Below are 8168 nucleotides of genomic sequence, written 5' to 3'. Positions count from 1 at the left end.
TCACAACACGATATGACTACCTGAAAATGTCTGTTACGTTGACTGAAATACATTTCTAGGAACAGATGTGAATTTCAGAGGGTGGGTTTCTTTCCGAAACTCTTACTGTAGCTGGGCCACTGCCACCCTCATCTACCTTCTCTGTGCACTTTAGAGTATTTGATAAGGAATTTCACCTTGGCAATTAACTGTTTATTCTTCATACTGTTAATTGGAACTATTTTGAAGATAGAGAAGTGAAACTTTGTATTGTTATCTTACTTTACCCGCGTATTTAGATTATATTCTATTATTTGTCTGTATTTTTATTGATTTGAAGAGGGAGACGCGGATTTCACACCGGCCAAGTGGAATCAGGGTTAAAGGGATCGCAATATGAATGTTTCTATTCCGGGTACGACAATCCCACTGTTCAGGGAGGAGTTATTTTAAGGACAGATTCATGTATACTTGAAATTGGAATTGGAAATTCGCTTTTTTGGAGATTGGTTGATTTGGAGAGCACAAACAGATGCTGTTGAAGACTTTGAAATGTTGACTGTGAGGGCTTCATTGGAAAAATTTGCTTCAATATAATTCAAGCATCAGCCCTGTAACATGCAAGCGGGAGGTCGGATTATATAGCGTGCAGTTCCATTCTGAAATTCAGCAGTAATTCGTCAACAGTAATTCAATAAAATTTCAAAGTGCTGCAGAATGGTCAAATAACAGTCGGTCTTTCAGAAAACTGTAATAGCGGAGTGGAGACATAGTTGTAAAGTCTACTGAAGTGTATACCTTCCTTGCGGAACATCACCGGCCATTGTCGGCCAAGCAGAATTCCCTACTTTTATTATCTAATCTGCTTTCTGTTAATAAGCCAATTCTGAGTGTACGCAACCAGGTTTCGCTCGATCCAATTCCGTCTCAGTTTCTGAATGTGCCGACCAGGCATAACCCGGTCAAACACTTTACAAAATTAATACACACTGCATCAACTGTTCTGTCTTCATCTGTATATTATTTTCATTTTTTCAAGGAATTCAATCAGTCTCATTAGAGACGACCTGCTCCCACAACTCCATGCTGTCTGTTCCTATCCAGAATGCGTTTCACCAGATATTCATCAATCCCCTCTCTAATAATCCTCTCCAATTGCTTGCCCGCTACTGACGAAAGACTCACTGTCCTGTAATTCTCAGGAACATACCTATTGCATTTCTTGAACAATGAATTAACATTTACCTTCCTCCAATTCCCTGGTAGTATCGTTGTGGCGAGCAGAGACTCAAGTATCATGTCATAAAGTGCAATAATATCTTCGCCCGCTGTCTCTAATTGCCTAGGGTATATACCTTACGTCACTGGTGAATGGCTTTTTTTTAATGTTCTACAAGTTTCCAACGCAGAATTCTTAACGTAGGCATGTACGCGCCGTTTTACGCTGGATCCACATTCATCAAGGACGCGCTCACTGGTGAATACCGAAGCAAAGTGTCATTGAAGACCTGCACTGACTCTTTGCAAGCCAGACACATGATCACATTTATTTTATCTCTGATATGTTCCACCCTATCTCACGTCACCCTTCTGTTCTTTATGTACCTTAATGCAACTCTCCATGTCATTCTCATGTCCCTATCTAATCTAACTTTAGTTAATTTCCTTCCTGGCTACTTTGTGACTTTCCATAGCCTTGCCTGATCTTTTCTTCCTGTATCTTAAGTATCTTTCTTTCTTCTTCTTGACGTGGTGTTCCATATCTTTTGTCAACCAGGGTTACTATGCACTACATTCCGTTGCTCGCCTCAATAAGACAAGTCTATTCTGAACCCCAATCAACTGTTTCATTAACAATCACTTGTTGCTTATTTCAAGGAGACAGCATTTTCCAAATTCGAGTCCAAGTGCTTACCTAATAGCACCAATAAAATAAATTCCATACTGTCAGCCCCTACCCTAATGTAAGGTTATGGTAAATGTCGAACAGTTGACCCGCGAGGAGATCTGTGTCAATTTCTGGAACTAGATCCTGAATGGACTGTTCTCTAGTCCACCTGCCCGCTTATTGAGACATTCTGTCATGTAATCCCTTTTAACCTGAGGAGGTGCCAATGGCGATTAGGGAGGTTTAAGTTGCTGTGACAACAACCTTGTTACTATGGCACTTATCCAACATCTATCTCCCGATCAGGTCCTCGCTGTCTGTGATTTTTCTCTTTGTTTAGTTTTGGAGATAATGTGCGCAGTGTGAGGTCTCTACAGGATACTCCCAAAAAAGTGAATGCTCCCTTTCTACTTCCGAGTTCTAATCACAGTCTAGCGATAGACAGTCTGTCTTCTGTTTCTTCCCTTTCTTCAGCAGTGTCACTATCATACACTTCGTGTGTTTCAAAGGCACTCACTTTGCACTCTTTTACCCGACTCTGTCAGTTTTGAAACATCTGAACCCGGGCATGATCGGAAGCCATTCCTGCCCTTGTGTTTGTCAAGTTTCTGCGATAGTGTGGAGTAAATCAACCAATGTAACAATCACGCCAGCCCATTGAACGTTTGCCCAGTTTCCTACCTTATCTGCACGAAGTATACAACCTTCCGTGATTTTGCCATTTCAGGATGTCCAGGCAAACTATTGTTTGAATTCGTGAGCTACTCATTTGTAAAAGAGTTTTATTAGAAAACTCCGTTGAATTGCAATTGGACGTATAGCTTACTTACACAGACGGCCATTTAATGTAAACACGTTCTTCATTCCATTCTTCAGCTCTTTTCTGAATTTCCTCTGTGTCAGTGTATAGACACAAGTATTGGTGCACATACTCAGAATTTGAAACATGAACCCAAATTCTTGTAGTATATATACCGGGGAACTCAAATACCTGTCCTGATACATATAGTTTTCCGGTTGCCATTTCAGGGAATGGGCTACATAGGGCATCCAAAATAAAATGAAATTAGCTGATATAGCAAACAACAAAATCATTGATTTTCTGCGGGTTTCTATCTCGGTATCCCGCTGATTTTCACTGCTTTTCCGAAGTCCTCTGCGGACTCTATTTGCGGCAATGATATGTCTTACCGTTAACCCATTGAACACTAGAATTAAGCCGATTGGTAGCAATGGTGTTAAAATGCTATCCAGCAATTCGTATCCTCTCCACACGGGTGAAGTAATGTATTGATATGTGAGGGCGCAGCGCCACGGTATGTTGTCAATGATGACGTAAGGTTCAAAAATAAAGTAAAACGGGACACATCTCCCGCAGCTCACTATAACCACGGTCACGATAACCACCGTTGCTGTTCTCTCGGTGCAGTATCGCTCCCGCAGCTTTTGACAACATATTGCGATGAAGCGATCAAAGGTAAAACTGACCGTGAACCAAACAGAACAGTCTATCGTTACAACCCTGAATACAAGTGTCAGAGCGCATACAGGAGTGATAAGTAGAGATCTCGAATACATGTAGATGTTGTTAGTCTGCTCCACTAAAGAGTAAACGATAACCACCATCATATCAGCTGATGCCATTCCAACCAGGTAACGAGAGATACATTTGGAGAGTCCGCACTTTCCCCGAGATAGGATAGCAATCGCCGTTAAATTAACTACATTTGCAGAAAAAAACACAGAATTATCGTTAGCTGCAGCTGTCTGAATGTAGACCATTCCTCCAATGCTATGCAAGGCCTAGTATTTTTTTGGAAATCAAAGGCAGAAATCCACCGGTGCGGACTCCGTCGGTGCACACCGGCTGGAGGACAATGATGGACTGGAGTGGCAGTGGCTGGCGACCGTCCGACAGCTCAGAGTGAGGATCTGATTTCCACCGTGCACCAACTGCTGAACGGTAGATCCTCCACAAATAACAAAATTTCAATTATTAGAGGTGCAACAGCAGAAGGGTTTATTTGTAGTGAAATTAATGAGGTTCAAAACATAACTTATACTTTACTGATTATAGAAGAACCGACCTGCGTGTCGATATTCGACTGGACGGTCATTTGTAAAAGATGCCGATTTGCAAAAAGAACCGCTGCCGCTTAAGAAAGCCGAGCAAGATCAAACTATGAAATATTGGCAACAGCGTACTTGACAAAAGAGAAAAAAAAGTCATCATGTCGGAAAGATATGGAAACTGAAATTGAGTGTAGCATTCGTGCTGAGTAAAAGTTCGAATAGCGCAGCAGAGCAAAAGCAAGAAGACGGCACCGTACATATAGTGGCCAGCTCCAGTGTCTTACCGGGGACACCAACCGCTACAATTGCAGGATAGAAAATGGCCGCGATTTGGTAAATTGCCGGATATCCCATATTCCGTCAGAAGCAGCGTTCAGTTGGACGGAACGTTCTAACTGTTCATATGGACCGGTGATCGGTTGTACAGAGTTTTATGCAATTCAGATTAATTCCTCCGAGACAATTAGTGTGGTTATGACATCAGTCACATAAGGGACAACCAGCTACAAAACACTGATATTAAAATGTTTTTTTGTTCACTCAGAAACCGTGCCATAAATTCGTCTCCCAAGAGATGTTACAGGTTATTCACCTTACAGCAAAAGATAATACGAACGTTAGCAGTATAATTTCCGAGACACCAGGCTTCAGCTGCTGAAATGGGATATCAGCCGTTCCGTATGAAGCACAGAACATGAACTCGTGAATGGCTTGATCACTTTACTCCATTGCCCTGACGTGTGGTGCATGCCACAATTCCACCGCCATTTCTCAAGATACAAGATTCAAAAACTTTATTGTCATTCCAAACATACATCCGCATACATTCTGCAGGGCAGAATGTGACAGCGTTTTCCAGGGGCAAGTGTAATCATAACGTAACAAACGCAACAATAAATAGCAAACACAACAATAAATAGTTAAACACAACAGCCACATGTCGGTTAAAATCAAGTTATAAGTGTCCAGTGCAAGTTAAAAGTGTCCACAGCAGAGTCAGGTGGAGCAGCTATTTAGCAGTCTGACTGCCTGTGGGAGGAAGCTGTTTAGTAAACTTGTGGTTTTAGTTTTGATACTCTTGTAACGTTTGCCTGATGGCAGAACAAACAGTTTACGGAAGGGTGTGAGGGGTCTTTAATGATGTACCGTGTCTTCTGGAGGCATCGACTCCGAAAGAGGTCTTGGACAGAAGGTAGGGAGACCCCGATAACCTTCTCTGCTCCCCTAATCACCCTCTGAAAGGCTTTTTTTTTGTCAACAGCACTGCAGCTGGAGTAACAGGTTGTGATGCAAAAGGTCAGCACACTCTCACCCACACCTCTGCGTACCATATTCGGTTTGACCAAAAGTAGAAACTAAAATATATGATCTGTCAGCACGTTCCCAGGCTGGTCTATTATTTGTCACGAAGACTGAATTAAACACCACAGAATACAATGCATTATATCGGCACTGAATCCGAAAATCCAAAGTGCCGATTACGTCCCCATGAAACACTGACGTCGCCACCTGCTTTTGTTTCGTCAATTTTGGTTTTGTTTCGTAAGTTGTCTTTCAGTTTTCAGTCAGACACATCAAACTAAAACGACTGAATCCAACACGTTTTTAGCGTAAAAGGCCAGAGAGATGATGGTTGCTTCTTTGACTGTGACGAGTCTGCTCCAGGGATTGTTGTTGGGTCCGCTGTTCTTTATCATGCCTGTCATAGGATATTGCCCAAACACAAAGATTGCATACAGAATTGTTTTGGGTACATGCCTGTACAGTCACATAAAATGCATGGTCAGATATGCAATCAGATCAAAGTGTATTGATCAATCTGATGGCCTGGTGAAAGGGATTTCCAGGAGCCTGTTAATCCTGGCCTTCATGCTGCGGTACCGTTTGCCAGACGGAAGTACCTGATATAGTTTATGGTTGGCGTGGCTGAAGTCCTTGTTGATCTTTCGGGTCCATTTTGCGCATCTGCTGATGTACATATCCTACAGAGAGGAAGGTTCACATCCACAGATGCGCTGGGCTGTCTGCACCACTCTCTGCGATTGATGGTAGAAACATCGAAAACCTATAGCTCAGTACAGGCCCTTCGGCCCACAAATCTGGCCGAACATGTCCCTACCTAAGAACTACTTACGCTTTACCCATTGCCCTCTATTTTTCTAAGCCCCATGTATCCATCTAGGCATCTCATAAAAGACCTAATCGTTTCCATCTCCACGACCGCCAGTGGCAGCCCATTCCACGCACTCACCACTCTCTGCATAAAAAATAAAGCTGACAGCTGACTTCTCCTCTGTACCTACTTCCAAGTACCTTAAAACTGTGCCCTCTCGTGTTAGCCATTTCAGCCCTGGGGAAAAGCCTCTAACTATCCACACGATCAATGCCTCTCATTATCTTGTACACCTCTATCAGGTCACCTCTCATCCTTCGTCGCTCCAAGGAGAAAAGGCCGAATTCACTCAACGTATTCTCTTAAGGCATGCTCCCCAATCGAAGCAACATCCTTGTAAGTCTCCTCTTCAACCTTTCTATGGTTTCCACGTCCTTCCTGCAGTGAGACGAACATAATTGAGCACAGTCCTCCAAGTGGGGCCTCACCAGGATGCTATATAGCTGCAGCATGACCTCTCGGCTCTTAAACCCAATCCCACAGTTGATGATGGCTCTCTGAACCGCAGAGTCAACCTGCGTAGCAGCTCTTGAGTGTCCTATGGACTGGTACGCAAATATCCCTCCATTCTCAACACTGTCAAGAGTCTTCCCATTAATGCTATATTATCCCATCCTTATTGACATACCAAAATAAACCACCTCACACTTATCTGGGTTGAACTCGATCTGCCACTTCTCAGCCCTGTTTTGCATCCTATCGATGTCCCGCTGTAATCTCTGACAGCCTCCACAGCACCCCCAATCTTTCTGTCATCAGTAAGTTAACTAATCCATCCGTCAACTTCCTCATTCAGGTCGTTTATAAACATCTGGAAGAGAAGGGTTCTTAGCACAGACCGGTGAGCAACACCACTGATCACCGACCTCCATGCATCATATGACCCGAATACAACCACTCATTGCTTCTGTGGGCAAGTCAATTCTGAATGCACAAAGTAATAAGGTACACTTCGCAAGGCTTATTGGGAAAGTAAGCAGGCATTGGATCCAAGGGGGCCTTGCTTTGTGGATCCAGAACTGCCTTGCACCCAGAAAGTAAAGAGAGTTTGTCGATGGGTCATATTCTGCATGGAGGTCAGTCACAAGTGGAGACCCTCAGGGATCTGTTATGGGACCATTACTCTTCGTGATTTTTATAAATGACCGGATGAGGAAGTGGAGGAATGCGTTAGTAAATTTGCTGATGACTCAAAGGTTGGAGGTGTTGTGGATAGTGTGGAGGGTTAACAGAGGCTACAGCGGGACATTGATCGGATGCAAAACTGGACTGAGAAGTGGCAAATGGAGTTCAACCCAGATAAGTGTGAAGTGGCTCATTTTGGTAGGTCAAATATGATGGCAGAATATAGTATCAATGGTAAGACTCTTGGCAGTGTGGAGGATCAGAGGGCTCTTGAGGTCCTGGACCATAGGACGCTCGAAGCAGCTGCACAGGTTGACTCTAAGGTCAACAAGGCGTACGGTGCATTGGCCTTTATAAATCGTAGATTTGAATTTAGGAACCGAGAGGTAATGTTGCAAGCTATATAGGACCCCGGTCAGACCCCACCTTGAGTATTGTGCTCAGTTCTGGTCGCCTCACTACAGGAAGGACGTGGAACCCATAGAAAGGGTGCTGAACAGATTTACAAGGATGTTGCCTGGATTTGGGAGCATGCTGTATGAGAATAGGATGAGTGAACTCGCCTTTTCTCCTTGGAGTGAAGGAGGATGAGAGGTGGCCTGATAGAGAAGTACACGATGCTGAGAGGCATTGATCGTGTGGATGGTCGGACGCTTTTTCCCAGGGCTGAAATAGTTGCTGCAAGAGGACACAGGTTTAAGGTGCTGGGAAGTAGGTACAGAGGAGATGTCAGGGGTAAGTTTTTTACTCAGAGAGTGGTGAATGCGTGGAATGGGCTGCCGACAACGGTGGTGGAGGCGGATACGATACGGTCTTTTAGGAGGCTTTTAGGTAGGTACAAGGAGCTTAATAAAACAGAGGGCTATAGGTACGCCTAGTAATTTCTAAGGTAAGGACATGTTCTTACTTTGTGGGCCGAAGGACCCGTAT

This window comes from Hypanus sabinus, unplaced genomic scaffold, assembly GCF_030144855.1.
Source record: "Hypanus sabinus isolate sHypSab1 unplaced genomic scaffold, sHypSab1.hap1 scaffold_330, whole genome shotgun sequence".
Taxonomy (NCBI): domain Eukaryota; kingdom Metazoa; phylum Chordata; class Chondrichthyes; order Myliobatiformes; family Dasyatidae; genus Hypanus; species Hypanus sabinus.
Note: the sequence above shows the minus strand (reverse complement) of the source record.